The sequence below is a fragment of the Melozone crissalis genome, unplaced genomic scaffold (genome assembly GCF_028551555.1).
Source record: "Melozone crissalis strain CALT ecotype California unplaced genomic scaffold, PUWL_Pcris_2 ptg000027l_1, whole genome shotgun sequence".
Taxonomy (NCBI): Eukaryota; Metazoa; Chordata; class Aves; order Passeriformes; family Passerellidae; genus Melozone; species Melozone crissalis.
The window spans coordinates 39,971,031-39,990,133 of NW_026535805.1; the positions used below are offsets into that span (position 1 = coordinate 39,971,031).

General features: G+C 36.1%; 1 protein-coding gene across 2 annotated transcripts in view; it reads left to right on the top strand.

Annotated features, from left to right (window-relative positions):
* HBS1L (HBS1 like translational GTPase) overlaps positions 1–19,103 on the top strand; it is a 58,922-nt gene that overhangs the window by 13,255 nt on the left and 26,564 nt on the right. The window contains exon 1 of one of the 2 annotated variants that reach the window (XM_054279468.1): positions 10,517–10,606. The exons of the other annotated variant lie outside the window; for it this stretch is intronic. The gene's annotated coding sequence lies outside the window, so the exon portion shown is untranslated. Of the gene's footprint in view, positions 1–10,516; positions 10,607–19,103 lie in introns of those variants that run through there. 2 annotated transcript variants of the gene reach the window in all.

Sequence of the window (19,103 nt, forward strand, 5' to 3'; positions counted from 1 at the left end):
ACTGGAAAACAATGTGAGGAAACAAAAAGCAAATGGTGATTTATTTATTTATTTAATCACACTTGTCTTCCCAAATTGCTCTTTCAATGCAGTTCAATGGGAATGGGTCTCTATTTCATTATCACTGTATTATGCAGCAAATGCTCCTTTGTGTGGTCTGTTCAAGTACACCATATTACCAAAAAGTAAAAGCTAGTTGCAGTTTGTGATTTTAGGTAATTCTTAAGATGAACCATCTGTATGAAGCTGCTCATCAGCTTCTAGTGTCATCATGGAAGGGTTCTTTATCTGGTTTGTGGATTTGTTAGGTTGCATGCTTAAAAATGGCCCATTAGAAACAATTGTCAGTGACTTCTGAGGTATGTCAGTAGTTTGTTGCTCAAATAATTGATTAGTATGCTTAGTGTTGGTAGGATTCCTTTAGTAAATGACGCATTGCCCTAAGTTGCTGATACTAATAAGGCCAGAAGATGACTATAACCTGTAAAATGGTTGTAGTCTGTAGAGATTAAAGTGATATTTGAAAGAGAACTTTAAACCATTTCTTAAGAATTAGACTTATGAAAACATAATGAAAATTATTTTGCTCTTTTGTAAATGAGATTATGGAGATTTTAGAGAAGAGTTGCTCATGAAGTATTTACTCATCATCAGTGAGGTCCCAGCTGACTGGAAGCTGGTGAGCATTGTCCTGATTTTCAAGATAGGTATTAAGGAAGACTCCAGAAACTACAAACCCATCAATCTCACTTCAGTGTCTGTTAAAGTTATGGAAAAGATTTTTCTGGGAGGTATTGAAAAACATCTGAAAGACAGCACAGTCAGTGATCACAGCCAGTATGGCTTTATGAAAATCCTGTCCAATTTTGTTTTATTATAAGGTAACCTACCTAGTTAGCCAAAGGAACCTAGTTGATGTAATCTTTCTGGATTTCACTAAGGCTTTAGAGACTGTCTCACAGGATCCTTCTGGACAAAAAGCCCAGCATGCAGCTGAATAAACACATTATGAGATGGGTGAGCAGCTGGCTCATGGATCAGGCACAAAGGTTTATAGTGAGTGAGGTGACATCAGACATCTCTAGTGAGGCTCCATCCTTGGCCCTGTGCTCTTCAACATCTTTGTAAATGTCTTGGACACAGGACTGGAAGGGATAACGAGCAAGTTCACAGATAATGGAAAACTGGGAGGAGCTGCGGACTCCCTTGAGGGCAGGGAGGCTCTGTAGAGAGAACTTAATAAATTGGAGAGTTGGGCAGTCAGCATGAATGAAGGTCAACAAGGGCAAGTGTCAGATTCTGCACCTGGGGTAGTACATACAGGCTGGGGAATGAGATGCTGGAGAGTAGTGCCATGTAAACGGGCCTGGGGTCCTGGTAGTGGCAAGCTGAACCTGAGCCAGCAGTGCCCTGCCCACCCATGTCCTGAGGGGCATCAGGCACAGCATGGCCAGCCAGGCAAGGGAGGGGATTGTCCTGCTCTGCTCTGGGCTGGGGCAGCCTCACCTCCAGTACTGGGGGCAGCTCTGGGTGTCACAACATAACAACGTTAAACCACTAGAGAGCATGCAAAGGAGGCCATGAGGATGGTGAAGGGCCAGGAGGAGAAGCTGCATGAGGAGCAACTGAGGTCACTTGGTCAGTTCAGCCTGGAGGAGACTGAGGGAAGACCTCATCCCAGTCTCCAGCTTCCTCATGAGGGGAAGAGGAGGGGCAGACACTGATCTCTGTGATGACCAGTGACAGGACCCGAGTGAAGGGCCTGAAGTTGTGTTAAGGGAGGTTTAAGCTGGATATAAGAAGAAGGTTCTTCACCCAGAGGGTGGTTGGGCACTGGAACAGGCTCCCCAGGGAAGTGGTCACAGCACCAGCCTGACAGAGTTCAGGAGCTGTTTAGACAATGCTCTTGGGTGCATGGCGTGACTCTTGGGGTTGGTGCTCTGCAGGGGCAGGAGCTGGACTTGGTCCTTGTGGTTCCCTTCCAACTCAGAATATACTGTCATTTTGTGATTTTTGTCAATGTGTGGACGTAATAGCTGATGAAGATGGATATTATTTTGATAATTTGAATATTTTTATCCATAACATGAAAGATATACAGATTTCCCTTTTTTGACTGGTGACATATGTTCTTGACATGTGTAGCATTTCTCAGGTGTCCTTTGTTCTGGTATTAGATATTCAGAGATTTCAGTTTGAAACACAGTCTTGTAGTAAATTGTTCTCACTATAGTCAAGACAAGCAAAGATTTTTGTTTCAGGAAATGTAGCTGGTATTTATGGGTTCTCTGAAAAATCTTTCTTAAAATTCAAATTTCTGACAAGTATTTTTGTGAAAATTGTTCCCTCAGTGAATAACATCTACATTTTCGTTTAATTTCTGCATGTTTTTTTTCTAGCTAAACTACATTTTCATTTCTTTTTGCTTGTGTTAGTGTTACAGAACAAACAGATACTGGTGATTGAGCAAGGTTCTATTCCATTTTAGGCACCATTAACGGAATTGTTAACCACTTTATGACATTAAGATTTTTGATTTTAGTGATGCTTGAGCAAGAAAGAGGTCAGGTGTCTGTAAATGTGCAGTCCTTGCAGGAAATAAGCTCTGTGAACTGATTCTGTTTGGTTTGGTTGTTGTTGGGGCAGCAAGGAATCTAGAGTTGAGCTGTCTTTGTGGTGGCACTGGCTATTTTGTTTAATGGTAATTTCTCAAGAATAGCACCAAGAACAGGTCTATTTTTTATAAATATTTAATAAGAAATAAACTTCACAGTAGAGTCAAAGTTGAAAGTAAGGCACAGGAAGCTGAAAAGCCTTACTCATGACATGCCAGATAATCTAGGAATAGAGCACATGTCTCAAGTCTAGGTTTGTAGATACTGGGCTTTCCTACTTTCTTTTGCTTACAGAGAAGCAGTTAATAGATATTAATAGAGAAACAGATATTTCTTCACTGAAATGTATCTTTGGTTTATGCTTTTATTAATTCTGAATTTATTCAGAATTTTAACATAACTGGTAATACAGTGCGGGCAGTTTCAAGAAAAGAACAAATAAAATTGGCAGATGCTTACCTTACATTTTGTTAATTTTTCTTTTAATTTTCTAATTTTTTTTTGCCTCTCCTGTATAAGGATCTTCCTTTATTTTTGCTTTACATCAGTAGCAGTTAAAAATGAAAAAATCACACCAACATCATCACAATGTGACTTGATGTAATTAGCTCTTTTTTTTTACTCAGTTGAATGCAGAAAGCTTTGGTTTTGGTTCAGAATGATACGTGTTTCTCTTTCCATGGACAAATACTTTTTTGTTTTCTGTCTTTTTTATGTTGTGATAGTGGTTACTTCTTAGTGCAAAGTGTCAGAATGAAATTATTGTGCTTTAACAGATAACATTTATCACTTCTGGTTGTGGTTAATGGACAAATGAAGTTGGGAGCCTTCAATGACTAAAACAACCCAAGCAAAACCAGACAAACTGATACTTTTGGATTTTATTTATAGGGAGAATTCCAAAGAAGAGCAAACTTTCTGAAGTTTAACGGTGATGTACAATATATTTTCATTAGCTTTATATTTCCTCATGTTTTACTGCCATTTATCACATAAGGCTCTGATGCTTTGATTTTGCTCAATTGAAAATCCATTGTTTAGAGATTGGTAGCTGAGAAGAAATTTTTATTCCCATCTTCAGTTGGATGTGGTAACTTTTCTGTACCATTACAATTCTCAAATGCCTGCTATAGAGATGAAGACCTGTTGTACTTAATTATACTCAGATATGCTATGCATTCTGTCTGTGACAAAGAAAATGCATTCTTTTCTCAATGGAAATGTTTGAAATCTGACATGATATATCTTAAATCATGGAAAGTAAATGCGAATTTAAGACTTCCGTGTTTTGGGCAAGAAAAATATATACACAGACTTTGTGAGGTTACTGAATCTTGACACAGAGGTACTGTGTGGGTTTTAGAAAGGAAGTGGCTTATTTCAGGGAAAAATGTGTCACCAGCAATGACAAGCTTTTTAAAATCCTTTGAAATACATTTTTGAGATTCTCCTCATACATACTGTACACCTACACTGGAAAAAGTGACACTCCAGGCTTTTTCTGAGTTTTCCTTCATGGTCCTGTGACACTAGTTTGGTTTACTTTTGTTAGGATGAAGTAAACCAATACAAAGTCATTTCCATAGTTGACTGTATCATGTATAAAAATTGGGTGTTTTGCTTGGAAGCTAAGAGAACTTGGATGAAACTAAAAATGATTGTTCCTTTTTAGAACTTTGGGATTCCGGAAGAACCAGAGATCCTGGGGAAACCATAGCTCCACTTGTTCTTACAGTGTCCTGTCTCAGTCCATTTAGGTCACACTAAAGATCAAGTAGCAACCAAGAAAACTTGGTTTTCTCAGTGTCTTTAGAAGGTAAAGTGAAGAATTTACTAAATTCTCAGATGGGATTGCTGGAGTGTTGGGAATGTATGATTGGAGTCAGAGTTTTTTAAAAATCCTGTTTTAAGGATGAATGAATCACTGCTGCTGTAGTGGTATCATGTATCAATTTAAAGATTGTAAATCCTATCTGAAGCTGTACTTCAGGTTGTACCAGAAGAGTACTCAAAGCGAGGGAATGCCATTGGGAATGCTGACATGGGAATGTTTCGCAGTTGAAAACTAGTGCATTTCAGTTCTAGAAACTAGAAAGACATCTAAACATTAGAAGTGGCATATCCAGTCCAAAATAGTGGGAGCAAAAGAAGCAGACTGAAATACATTACCTACTGGTAGAAGGGAGCTTGAGTGCTAGCAGGAAACCTGGGAAAATTCAGAAAATAAGTTAAAAAGTAAAAGCCAGGATGGTGGAAAACTGCAGACTTTAAACACAAAATTACTTCACAATGTCTGTCTATGCTAAGGGTCTTTCACTACAGATACTGTTCCTTCCCTAGAAAATTTGTGTCAACAATGCAAACTTCATCTCTCTACAGTCTTCTGGATGTGTTTCTTCAGTTTTGTGGATGATTCAGAATTGTTACAAAGCACATTGGTTCCATAGTCTAGTGTATTAGGGCATATATATATATCAGACATAATAGAAATGCCACCACTTGTGTGCCTCTATTTACACCTGAACTGTTTTCTTCTTGGGTGACAAGATATCACCCATTTTTCATCTCCTCAGCTTCTGTGTTCACAGCCTTTCAGTCTTCAGCGAGGACACTTAAAAATACATGAAGTGCCAGTTTCCTCCCTTCTGTTATACTTGTGATGGTTAAAATGGCCATTAAAATTAAAATTCATGAGTCCACTGTCAGAAACTAATGCTTAAAATACTAAAAGCTTGGAAAACTAGCTGACTTTATTGTGGAAAATACTTGTGTCTGCAGAAGCTGTAATGCTATATTGTCAAAGACATGCAAGAGCTTTGACTGGTTGTTGCTTCAGTTATTTTTCTATGTTTTTTACTGCCTATACAAGCTCACCCTAAGTGGAAATTTTGTATCTAATTAATTCCAAAATATGAGTTGAAGTTATTTTGGGTACTCCTTGTTGGAGTCCCTGCTGCAACTTTTTGTGGTTTTACAATCACATTTTCCTATTTTTAATGTTTTCCTCTTCCCTATTGCTGACCCACATAAACAGGAAAATGACTAACTTTGCTTGTCCACTAGGCAAGATAATGTAACTGTGGTTGAGTTGAAAAAAAAAAAGGAAAAAAGTGCTACCCAAAGGTCTTTGATAAACACTTTTCAAGGCAGAAATGTGCTTTAAATTTTATGCTTTTGGTGCTATTTTTATGATAATATGTATGCAGACAAACTATTGCAAGATTGTAGGTGCTATCTGTGTGTTTACAGGTGCTACTGTAAATGTGAAGTGTAGAGAAAAACATGAAGCAATGAAGTTGAGTCCATGCGAGTTCCCTTCTAAAGTCATGACAGAGTGGAATGTACTGCATCAGGCTGGCAAATGAAATTTTTCTCCTGTAGATCTGTGTCTGATAAATCTTCCAAAGCTTGTCTAAAACTATAGGCTGTACTTTACTATATTCAATTTTGCTTCTAAACTCAGATATGCAGCTTTTTATAAATCAGTTTGTGTCTCTGAACTATTTTGGCAATGGAGAATAGAGCCTCCAGTGTTATGTTTCACATTACATCTATATATAGGTTATTTTCTAAATATGGATGTCTCTTTTTCAGATTATAGTAATATTAGTTTTTAATTTTTTCTAGTCTTGATTAAACAAGTTCATTTTTGGTGGTGCTGGAAATCAGATAAGTTTGGCTGACACCATGTGAGTTCATAGGAAAATGTGGAATAAATAAATTTTCAGAGTAAAAATATATATAAGTATTCCAAAGTATAGATAAGTAATGCAGATAATGTAAAACATGCTGCAGTTAAAAAGAGAAAAACGTTTCTTATGCTGAAGTGTGGTGCAATTTTTATGATTTTTTCCTAAATTTTAAAACAGAACAGGGAGGGCTTTTAAAGTTGTTTTTCATGTATCTCAAATGTGTGCTGCTGTGCATGTCAAGTAGCTTTTTTGTACCTTGTTCACTTCAGTTTGGCCAGAATCTGTGCTCTTCCTTGCAGTGGTTTCCCTGATGAATACAGGTAGAGCTTAATTCTGGAATTTTGTATCAGTTAGCCACTCAAAGGCCCTACTGTCAACTAAATCACCAAATTAATGGTAGGTTCTCTAAATCCTTAGCAATGTTCAGTGTTGCATATATGGTATATTCCTCAGGGAAATATGTCTTTCTGGTATACAACCCTGTAACTAGGTGTTTGAACAAACTGCACAGCAATGGTCCAGGAAAACTTCCTGGCCTTTCAGATAGCTTAAGATTAGTCTCTAAATTTGTAGTAGTAGTTGTGTGAACTTTTTTCAGTTATATGTTTTCTGCTAGTATGTTGGTTTTGATACTGTGGAGGTTCTTTACTGCAGATAATTTAAGTACCTTTGATCAGCCTACTGCATTGATGCAACTTAAGTTTGTCTTGCAAGTTAAATTCAGAGATCTTTGACAGTTTCACACCTAGCATTCGAATATTCTTTGGATTACCAGTAAGATATTTAAAAAGGAAAGAATGCTGAAGTTGTTTGGGTTTTTTTTTTTTTTCCTTTATATTTTTATTAGCCGTTGCTTCCTTTTCATTTCTCTCCTTCCTCAAATGTACTCTATTTATGAACAGGACAAGATGACAGTGTGGTGAACTATTTATGTTCATTTAGGGAATGAGTAGGGTGCTTTCCATTAGAATTAAAGGAAGCAGCAAAAGTAGCTGTTGAATGAAGCCTGTTGATTTTACAGTGAAGACATACAGAAAATTTCACAAAAACGAACTAGAAGAAAATGACGTGATAGTAAAGTATGACTTAGTAGTATCAAACTTCTTTTTTTGAGAGTTTCTAACTCAAGCTTTGAGAATGTGGTCATCTTCTCCTGCAGACATATTTGGTTGTTACTTGTCTTTTGTTAAAGATAGCTGCTGTTGAGTAGGCTTGTGTGTGTGATAATTGAACTTTCATCTGTGTAGCACTGAGGACAAAACTGAGATTGCACTCTTTCTTTCCAAAAGGCTAGAGTTGCTCGAGTTTAGGAGGTACGTGCAAAAAAAAAAGTGTTCTTTACAGCACAGGAATATCTGCCAAGTCTACCAACAAGAGATACTAGTGGTGGTATAGCTAGTTAGATCAGAAAAGCTGAGCTTTGAGTAAGCTCAGCTCAGTAGTAAGATAGAATAAAATACTGCATTGTTATGGGTAGTCATGTTCTCTTCCAGTTGTGAGCAGTCACATAGGAAATAGCACAACTTCACATACCCCATTATGTTGTGGACAAATTACCAAGAACTAGCAGATATGAGTGTGACTGGACTTGAAGCCTCATTTCCCTTCTCTTCTGATGTTCCACCATGAGTGGCAAATAGTATTGAGAGGGGAAGATGTTTAAAGTGATATCTGATAAAAAATAGCGGAAGCATTCTGCTAAATAATAGCACGTTGTGAAATGTAATCTCTAGTAGTGAATTGTAGATTTTGAGCATATTGTAACATATTGATGGTGCACCTACAACCTTTGGTTTCATGATGTAAAAACACTGAAAATAAAATTAGCTGGAAGGAGGAAATCCTAAGTTTTTTCTCCTGGTATTATGTTTTTAAAATTGAATGCTTCTAGAGTACTTAAGCTGTCCCATCTACATATAAATAATTTTTAAATCTAATATTAAAAAAATGATTTTAGGCTGAATCTGATATAAGAAAAAGTGTTAAACTTTACTTTGCTTTTCTGAAATTTCTAGGGAAGAATTGTGATCCTGCAGTTATTTTTTAACCCCCCCCACTTAATATGTTGATGTTGAGTAATAATGCAAAATTGAACCAATAGCATGACACCTCATCCCTTAATTGGAAATCTTGGAACAGTTAAGGTGGGGAAGAGTAGGTTGATCAATATTAGTCTTATTTGGAGAAAAAATGCAAAGGAGAAACAGCACCTTGTTAATTATTTTTCTTGGTTCTCTTAAGTGTTTTTGCTTCATTATTTTACATTTAATCCTATTACAAGAAGCTCTATTGAAGGGTATATGTTCACTCAGAATGTTTCCTTTGAACAGATTGTGTGAAATGTTTAACTTGACCTAATTTGCATGTGCGAAGATCAATGTATTTTAGTTCCTTTTGTGTCTGATTTGTTCTTTCTTAACATTTACTCTTTCTGAATGGTATAAATTTGAACATTTTACAATTTTAGCTTCAGAGTGATTATTCAAGTGGCTTTTAGATGTATGCATTTAACTGAGATTCAAGATTAGAGAGATTAACTGAGATTAAAGATTCAATTTTTAAAAATAAACTCAGTTAATCTATTATTTAACTTTTTACAAGGTTATACATTTTCAGTAGCTACCTAAATTTTGGATATTAACAGATTAGTTGGAATAAGAGATTTTGGGTAAGAGATTAGTTGCAATAGCAAAAGAGGTAGGATTTTCAAGTTACAGTACCTTTGAGCTATTCTGTTTTGTAAAACTGTAAATAGCATCTCTCCTACTCTATTGTGTTTGATGACATCTCTGGTGATTAGGAGCCTATCAGCTCCTAGGTCTGGGAGTTGTGTGTTGGCACCTGTCACCAATCAGAGGTACCTTTTCCACCATTCATGTGTATCATTAGTTAATGTAAGCTATTTATAGTACTTAGATATTTACCTTATGTAGATTTCCATTGAAAGTGAAAATTCCATTCATTGAAAATGAAAATTCCAATTTTCTTGGGGACATAAGGGCAGGCCCTGTTCTGCTAGATTGCTTTAAAAGTAAGAGCAGATATTAGGTGTAAGATCTTGGCTCCTATTTCACTTCTTATTCTTGGGTTCACTGAGCTAACTGCCTTCCATAGAATACAGCTGCTTCTGAAGATGAGCTTAGAATGTCAGTCTTGTGTTTTACTGGGTTTATCTTCACTGGAGCCTGCCTTCCAGCATCATTACTTCCATTCTGGTTAATACTGGTTTTTCCTTGTCAGTTTCCTCAACTTATTAAAATTGCTCCTGATCAAGAAACCCAAACACTGAACATTGTCTTTTGGCAGTTTGGAAAATTACTGTGTCTAATTTACTTGGTCAAAGTAATACCTTTTAATGATTTTTATTTTGAGATGTAAAACAACACACTTGTTTTCACTGTATTAGATAGAGGTATTTTGTTGATCATGATTTCTTTTTTGTGTTATGTATCTAATTGTAGTTTTTAATATAGAGAACCATAATACTCTTTAGTACATTTTTTTATGTTATGACTATTTAGAATATTATTTATATTTCACAAGAAAAAAAGTTCTGGAACTTTATTAATCTTTGTTCCTTAGTATCTCTTTCCACTGTAGCAGTTTTCTTTCTTAGTGAAAGCAGCACAATGCCCTGAAGCATTCTTCTTGAGTTCAGATCTCCGCTATGGCTATGGACTGTGGAATTCAGGAGGCATTTAAGTATTTGTAGCAAAATTGCAATTTAGGTTTGCTTTGAGTTCTGTATATGAACAAATACTGAACACAAAGATGATTTTGAACTGAGGCTCACACCCTAAGCTGGTTAGTAGTTATAGTGAGATGCTTTTTAGTGTGAAGGTTGTCTCTTGCTTAAGTAGAAGAAAGCCCCCCAAAACATCAAGAGTCTGAACATTTACTGTGGTGTGGGTGATAACCATATCATCCACAGTTTCTGTCAGGCATAGTAAAGAAGTAAAGACTTTATACTTAGTTTTGCCACATCCCTGAAAAGCACCCTAACTGCTGGCTTGGGAAGATGTCTCCATCTATGGTAACTAGGAGGTGGTGGGCATGAAAAGGATGATCAAGAAGTCAGTTTCATCAAACCAAAGCAAAACCCCTTGAAAAACGAACTGCTCCATATAATGTCCTTCCATCTATTCAGTTCCATTTCTGCTGGCAATTCTCTACCTCCACTCCTACTCTCTTTACCTGTAATGAAATTCTAGTAAGTACTATTTTTCCCTTTATCTTCATTATAGGTAAAGCATTCAAAATGGGAGTATTTGGCTGACATTTTGACATTTTGTAAAATATGTAAGTAGAATATGTCTATACTTTTGTCTTTTTAAGGGGAAAAAACTCACAAACTGAAAGGGGACATTTCTGAGGATTTGCTGTTTGATTGCCATAATCTTGCAAGCAGAAATGCAAAAGTCAAGTCAGTCAGTGAGTTTCTCCCTTGTACTCATGAACAACTCCTAGTTTTTTTGATTAAATACATTTGTATTTGAATTTACAGTAGGGGATGGGTGTTTGTGTGCACGCAGTATTATGAGTAATTGCTGTACTGCTGGGTCTTGTTTTTGTTTTTTGCTTTTTTTTTTTTCTTTTAAAAGACTTATACTCACTCAACCTGTTGAACACTTGCTTCTTTAAAATCACATCTTACATAAAAAGCCCCTGAACTGTTTTTTTCATTATCAAAAATTTTTTGATATGTGATTAGGCTTTTGGTCTTCTGAAGCCACCCCCTCTGAAATGTGCCTTGTGCTGTGGCATTGCCTTATGCTGCATGCATTGCCAGCCCCAAAGTCATGGAGAGGATCTGGTGTGATTGTAATGCCACCAGCAGAGTGAGAAGGTTGAGAAGTCACAGAACTGAAATTTAAATAAGGTTTTAGCTACTCCTGCCTACAAGTTCTCACCACACAAAACTTTTGCATTTTTCTGGACCTAAAACTGCTAGAAATATTTACAGCTTAAACAATTGTGTAGGGCTAGTAAATACATTTTCTTCTGCAACTTTAAAAGGCTATCTCATTAAGTTTCTGGAGAAAATTTGCAGAGTGGTTGTGGAAGAGCTGAACAAATGTAAGATGATTTTACTCTTTAAATACTGTCAGATTGCTTCTATGTTTTTTGTGTTCACTGTTCTTAAATTTCTGTTTCATACTGAAGTAGTTTTTGTGCATAAATAAAAGTTGTGGATCAGGAAAGCTTTCTTTTTGTAAAATGCCTTCAATACAATCAACAGGAATGTACTTGCATAAATAATGTCAACATGTAAAGGGTATGATGTTTCTGCATTATCTGAATGATGTGCAAATAGCACCATCCTCTGGCATTATAACATTAGTTATGAATTAAACCTGAAATTACTATTTGTTATTTTTGGAAATTTGATATAATTGTAATAGAATATACATACTGTACTTTCAGTTTTACATACTCATTTTGGGCCAAGGTTTAACAGAAATTCTGGTAATTTGCATGGACTCTGTGTTCTGTTCAATTAAGTGACTGGCTAAAGGGGATATCGTCTTAGGGTTATCCTGCCCATAGTGCTGACTCTGCTCTTTACATGACCATTTATGGCAGGAAGTTGCACTTCAGAAATATCAGACTGAGCTTTTTGTAAATCTCACTGAAAGACAGTTCACAGTCATTTGAGAAAAATTCGTTGAGTTAGAAAACACCACCAACGACTTATGGTTGTGTATTTGGGGGAGAGTAAAGGTGCTGTTACAGAACAACTGCAAATGTCTAATAAATGATTTTTGCAGGAGATCATAGCTTCAGTTACGGATTGAGAATGGGTATCGTTGGCATTGCTAGAATGCAGAGCAATACACCTCCCACAAATTGGGTTTCAGTAGTTACAGGATGAGTTGTGCTGAGTTACGGTCATGTGAAGGACTGAATTTTAGTCCATTGAACTATCAGCAGTAGGTATGAGAAGTATCACAGGGACATCCTTTTGAAAAACTTGGTGGATGAGAAAGTTGCTGTTTTGATAGTTGAGTTCCTATTGGACCTTTACATGTCGGAAACATCAAAAGGAGACAGCTGATGTTTGGGTTCTCTCAAAAGGAAAACACGCACCACCCCCCAGTCTGCCCTTCTGCGCAGGAGAGCTCCGTTCTTTTACAGGGGAGATGTTGGCTTAGTGAAACTGGAAATCTTTAGAGTTTTGCTATAGCATCAGTCCCTGTCTTTCCTCTAACAGATGAACCATGAATGCAAACCAGACTAATTATCCATATTTCTGGAAAGACTGCACCAATGGTCTACGTATAGAACTGGTCTGTGCATTAATTTGCCGTCGTGTGTTGCCTAAACATAATTTCATAAAAATTGGAATGTTGATTTAAGCATCCAGATATTAAGACATACAAGTTTAAGTTGTGAAAATGCTGAAAGCTCCTAGTAGTAATAGACATGAGTAAAATCTTTCATATGAAAATATACACTGTTTTCTGAGGTGTGTTTCTGGCAACATTAGATATTCTAAATTATATGTACACCATTCGATGGAATAATTGCAGTAAAGAGTCACTTAGAAAAAAATAGTTTTAATAGGTAAGATTAATTTTGTGCTGCTTGCAGGCTTGACTGTGTGTAAATTAAATAAGTCCTGATGACCAGAAAATTCTCACAGGGAGATGTTTCAGGTGAGAAGAGCAAGAGAAGGCAGCTGTAATTGACTGGTGGATTCTGTATCATCTGGCTTCATTTGGGGAGGTAGTATTGATGGCAAGAGACGTGGTGAAACTCCAGAAATTTTGGCTATGTTTCAAACAGGAAAGAAAATATGTTGTTGCCATTTCAACCTGATCTAACATACGTCTGTGTCCTTCTAATCCTCTAACTTATTCAGTTGTGTTCAGTTTTTTTGTTGAATTTGTCTTTATGCCCTAAACACAGTATTTTATTTATTTCCTAATGTCATTCCACGTTTTTTATTGCAGTTCCATTTTTTTCTGCTTTATAATTTCAATCTCTTTATCTAGCAATTCCAGTTTCCTACCTATTTTTCCAATAATTGGCCATTATTTTCCATGTTTGCTGTTTTCCAGACACACTTTGCATTTGCTTTTAGTTCTGCTCAATTTCTGCTTCCTTTGTTCGTGTTTAGCTTTGCATGTAACTTATCACTGCGTATATGGCCTCTTACTTTCTCCTTATACAGTTTTTCCTCAAGGAAAGTTGTTCACTAATACTTTCGTTTTGTGTTTTTCATGCTCACTCTATCACTCTGTTTCATCTTCTCTGCTTGACTGATTTTCATTCTTCTAGTCTTCATCTGTTCTTGATAATCTGTGTGTTTTACTGCTTGCCAGTTCTCACTACATGGTTTTCTTCTCTTGCCCGCCAGTTTTGTTTGTTTTTATGATGTATCCAGGACAGATTTATGCCTCCAGTTTATTGTTGTGGTAGGAAACTATGGAGACCACAGGAGAGGTAGAATTTGAATTCAGGTGACACGGTTGTGTCCTGCCTGGACAAAAACAGTTTTAGCAGCTACATACTGAATGTTGATGAAGTGTTTCAGGGATTTAGTTTTTAAAACTTAAGCCTTAAGAGCATGTGCAAACTGTTTGCTAAGGCAAAATCAAGTGGATTTTCAGAATGTGGAAAGATCACTTGGTGGATTTACTTTATGCAAATAATACCTTACTTAGGTGCCATTTTTTAAAAAACCTTCTGTTCTATCTTTTATCTTCCAGTTTGTTCTTCCTGTTTGGAAGTTAAAAAAAAAAAAAGGTCAGCTCCAGGCAGGAGCCTCACTTGAACAAATTAATTTTTGGACTACTGATGTCAACTTGCTGAAAACTGCAAACATTGAAAGTAAAGCCAGAGAGGTGAGGAGTGCCAGCTGGCTGTAGCAAGCTGCCAGCCCTTCTGACTGTGGCTCCTGCACACACAGTTATTGCAGCTGCATGTAGTGAAGCAAACTTTTCTGGAACTTCAGTCTTGGGATAGCAAGTTGTGGATCCCAGAAAACTGATCCATGATGGACAGACTCATTAATATCACCACTCAAGAACCTGCTGTATCTCTCTTCCCTCTTCTTGTGTCAAACCTTAAGAACAAACCAAAAAAATTCTTGTAGTTAGGTGCAAGTGAACATTTTTATTTTCAACATTTTTCAGAGAAAATGCCTTCTCTGAGTTACATGAAAAAAAATTCATATTCACCCTCTGAAATTTTGCAGAGAAGGTAATAGTTATAACAATGAGACCAAGTTACCTGGAAAGTCCCAGACTGTGGTTTCTATTAGGAAATAACCTTTCTTTTGAAAAGAAAAAGTTCAGGGTTCTTGTTTGGAGAATTGTTTTCAGTAATATCTTTAGAATGGCTGTGTCTCATCACTGGGTGGTGACTTAGCAAGTTGTATTTTCTATTATTTTGGACTGTTCCATTGTTTTTGGAAGTACTGTGGATGTTCAGTAGCATCCACTTGCATGTTGTAGTTTATGGTAGCATAATGTCATATGGTTTTCTAAAAGTGGCTGTTTTGAACAGGTCTAATTTAAGTACTAAAGTTTGCATATGGAAGGAATTCTGTAAGTTGAAGTTCTCACATCATGCAGACTTTTTTATGTACTGGTGGTACATTGTTAAGAGTCTTGGACTTCTGACAGTATTCTCAGAGTGGTGATATGTTGGTAATACTAATACACAGTACCAGTGCCACTGGTGGTAGTGTACTGCATCCAAAGTGTGAACTTAGCTAACTGCAAGTTACCACTGTAACCTACAGCATTTTGTAGAGTTCATGAGTGTCAAATAATTCACTTTAATTATGAAACCAAAACAAATTATTTTCAGTAGCATATCTCTAATTTGACAAGTTTTTATATTTCTTGATGTTATTTTTTCCATGTGCTTTGACATTTGAAGAGATAAAAAATAAAATTCTACTGTTTTTAAGGCAAATTTTAAAAAAATTCATGTCTTAAAACTCATGAGGTTTGTGACAAAAATAGAAAAATGTGAACAATTTGAAGTTTTTCAGGTGGGTTGTGTGACAGGATGAATTTATTAGATATTAATATAAACCCAGATATATGTGGTCAAACAGGTGATACATGGTTCTGAGCATTAAATTTTGTGTGATTGTGTGGGTGTCTACATCTGGTTGACTCACTCATGTGTAGTCTGTATTTGAAATATTTTCACAATTACAGGGTCTTAAAATTAGTTTAAAATCATAGCAGAGCATATAGGAAGGGAAGTGTGTTATCTTGAGAGGAGCCTTGGTTATTAATTCTGCTTTTCAGACAGAACTGTTTCTCATGACATGTGCACCAAGCTCATGACATGGTGCACAAAACCAGTGCCCTGTTTTCTTTTATGTAATTGGTGGCTGTTGCTGTACAATGAGCAGACAGAGGTGTAAGTGACTTGTTTGTGGTTATATAGAAAGTCTGTAGCAGAGGAAAGGATGCAAACCATATCTTGTAGATTAGAAGGCATGGTGTTGCATGTGTGTTTTTTCTCATGGCAGTGCTGGTTTAGACAGCATTAGGAGGACCTGCTTAAGTAACTTTATTCTGTCTGTCAAGTGTCAGTTAAATGTAAGATTCTCATCCCCATTTAAAATTGAAATAGTGTGCAGCTGCCTTCAAGTGCACATTCAATTTTGAAAAGAGAAGAATCAGTATAGCCATTAAAAATGTCAAAAGCATGCAAGTGAACAACTAACAGCAAGCTGCCTACAATTAATTGGAACATAATTCCCTTGAAGGTGTGATCCTTTGCCAGTGTTTATATACCACTAGTAGTTGGTTTGTGAGTAGACAAGGATTTATTTAAATGGAATTGCCATCTGAAAAAGCATAAGCTCAAGACATGCCTGTCTTGACATTTGTTTTTCAAGCTGAATTCAGGCACTTGAAATGTTATGGTTCATTGTATCAGAAACAGGCTTCTCTATGCAGTGGGCTAGTTGAGTGTAGAGTTTTAGTGCCAATTTACTGTTGGGTAAGAAAGACTGCTTGGGAGGAGAAGATTCTGTGTATAGGAATTGAGAGCAGTGGCGTTTTGTTAGACCTATTGGAAAGATATGGTCACCTGGACAAAGTGTGGATTTAAATACCCAATGCTAGTGTGTGTTTCTCTAAATATGCCAATATCCATTTGGTATCAATGTGTCTTTCTTGAGAGAGTGGCTGTTTAACAGATTCCTCTTTTCATTCACCTCTGAACTACCTGGGAGCAGACTACACTGTCAATCAACTCTTCCATTTACTGAAACCTTCCATACCTCCAACAGAATTAGAGAAAATATTAATTTTTATCTTCCTGTTATTTTCAGTGTTAAATATCAAAATTGATAAAAGGACTTATCAAGCCTGTTATGTTTGATAATGTAGCCAGAGTAATCTTTTGATTTGTTTGTACAGATCTTCTACAGGTACTGCTTACAACTAGTTTTAGAAAAGGAATCCAGAGAGAGTTGCTCACAGTAAAGGGAGGTGGTTGACTAAATCTATGTACTTCTACTATTTCATCTTGAACATCTAGAGAGACTGTATTAATTTTTAAAAACTATCCCAATGTTTTACTTCCTTCTCACATACGTATTTGTCTATGTCATCATCATATTTATCAGCTTGCAGGTAATTTATTGTGCCGTCAGATTTTGGGGTTGTATTGCTAATGATTTTGAAGTTATATCAGGTGTCATTAGTAATATTTTTTGAGTAAGTCTTTAAAGACTTTTGAGTTAAGTCAGAAGACCAACTGGCAGTCACAGGAAAGTAAAAACACAGCCAAGAATAATAGAAGAGGACTTTGTCAGGGTGTCATACATTCCAGTTGTATTGGAGTAATGGCAGTACAGTCTCTCTGTTCCCTTTGGAGTTAGGCTGATCCCAGTTTAATATTGAGACAAGGTTGATCAGTACACTTTTAGTTTTGTAGTAGTGTTTGACTTGTAGCTACAGTGTGCTTTAGCCTTGGTACTCTGATATCAGTGCAGTCTAAGTACCAAATACCTCTCTGGAAGCTACTTTGCTTAAAATAGGCAAGAAGTTTGGGGTTCTGAACGTTCTGAATTGTGAGAGCTATCATGCTGATGAGCTTTTAAGATTTTATTTTTTATTTTCAATTTTAATTTTTATGATTTATAAATGTATACTATGTGTTTCTGTGGAAGGAAAAATTTTAAATTTTCCTAGTGTTATGTCAATCAGTGCATTTACTTTTAGGGATACACTTAGATTTATTTCCTGCAATGCTTATAACAGTTGAATGTAATGAAGTATTGGGACTTCTTTTGGAGTTTGTGAAAGATATATCTGGTTTTATTTTATCTGTACTCTTGATTTAGAAAATGTATTGCCATTGAATTACCTAGGTATGTGTTTGAGAATGTCCAAGTGGCAGTAGGTATGAAGAACTTTATGAAGGCCTTCTTGTTAAAAATCTCTGTATCCTTGTAATCCTTTCCCTTCAAAGTTGATTTTCCACAGCTGCTCATATCCTAATCAGATTGGGATTACTGTTTCTATGTTTTTTCTGGGTTTGTAGTACACTTCAGCTGCCATAGGGTACCCTGCTTGTAGATTAAGAAGTGTTTTAAGAATTGTATCAGCTTTGTGCATTGACTTCCTTTTAGTTCCAAGGTGCAATTTAAGGATTTGCATGCAATCTGTTAAGTGCCGAATAGCTTTTGCTTTGCCTGCTAGAGCAGATAAGAATTTATCATGCAGTTTTCTCCGGTTCCCTATAGATTAGATAGTGAGGTATACTCCTTTCCCAGCCTTCTGTCCTTTGTAATGAAGCCATAATTATTAATCTTTAATGGCGCCTGCAATGCATAAAAGACAGACTTGGTCCTTATCTCAAATGTTCTGCTTGATTTTATTGTGCTTGGTTATAAAAACATTGAAGGCTGAAAATTGTATTTGATGCTTCTACCGCTAGTGTTACTAATAATTCTTGCCTTGCCTTTTCATCTGTATGAATGTCGCCATTCTTGGATTATTTCTATGGTTTGATTTGTCTTTATATGATCCCAGTCTGCTTCCCTGCTCCACCTCTGCTTCAGTATTTATTTATTTATATAATTATTTATTATTGTTATTGTTAGTTATAAAACTAAAGTTTATATATAAATAAAGAACTACCAAACTGTCAGCTTTAATGGACTATTATTTTACTTTCTCTTGTTCTTTGTGATTTTAGTTTTGTATCTTCTTTTAACTTGTAGTGTTTCCTAAGTTCTAGTTTTAAGGTTTTTTCTTCTGTCTCAAATAATCCATTTGTTGAATATGCTGTCTCCTTGTACAATTTAACTTTGAGTCTGTGTCAAACACTACAGCATTTTTTGTACAGAGTAAAGCTTAATTTTGGAATTGATTAGAGAAGATGTGTTTTGTAAGACCTTTGACTTTTGGACTAAGAGATTGCAAGTTATTTTCAAGTTTTATAATACTAATGATTGTCTTTTCTTTCAACTAGTCTCATTTCAGTTTAATTGTGTTATTTGTAATTATTGGTTCCTTGCAGCCAGATTTCAAACATGGTATTTTCTGAGAATTATTTCTCCTAATTTTGTTTCTTATTTGTATCCAACTATTCATGAACCACATACTGATGACTTCTTGCAGAGAGATCTGCAGGTAGCATATAAATAAATTAGTATCAGCAGGTAAGACAAATGAGGGAGATGAAAACTAAGTCATCAGATAAATAAGAATGTTTCCATCTGTATTGTGATTGTTTGCTTTTTTGGTATGCTGTTGTAGACATGTCTGTGGTATTTTGCTTCCTTGCCTGAAATCTTCAGCAGCCTTGACCG